Raw genomic sequence first — 662 nt, 5'->3', positions numbered from 1 at the left:
GAGGCTGAGCGCATGCAGATTGTCACAAAATTTCAGAGAGCAGGGAGGGAGGGGAGAAAAGGGAAGGGGGTAGAGCGAGGGAGATAAAGCAAGCATGAGGGTAAGCAGAAGGGGATAAAGGGAGGGAAGGGAGGAAAAGAAATGTATGTTTTTGGAAGAAGTAGGGGGTGCTATGTGGATGTGAATGTCAGAATGGGGGAGGTGCAGCAAACTGTGCAATGCTGTCTTTTTCAGAGCATGTCATATGGTTCTCATAAGCCCTCTCTGGTTCTCTGCCATTTACCCACACTGACAAAAACACATACACACTCATACTGTACACATCAAACTTAAATTATGTTCTCTTATCTCACTAGCAAATACAACTCAAATGAAAGCAAAGAAATCATTCTGTCTCTGCTGGAAATCCTCCATCTGTCTTTGTGAATCATTTCTCAAAGTTTTTATGCGCAACGACATAGATCTAGTTCTTAACATAGAGTTCAGTATGTTTGACACAGTCTGCTTCATTTGGTCCCTTACAGTGTGATGGGTGGTTTTCCAACAAGCATTCCATATTTATTTGTTGATGTTTTATGTACAATATTTCAGTAATTTGTTAATTCTCATGTACATGTGTATGTGTCTGTGAAAAGTTTCTTCATAACAAAAAATCACTTCTT

Source organism: Monopterus albus, unplaced genomic scaffold, assembly GCF_001952655.1.
Source record: "Monopterus albus unplaced genomic scaffold, M_albus_1.0 scaffold25.1, whole genome shotgun sequence".
Lineage (NCBI taxonomy): Eukaryota > Metazoa > Chordata > Actinopteri > Synbranchiformes > Synbranchidae > Monopterus > Monopterus albus.
Note: the sequence above shows the minus strand (reverse complement) of the source record.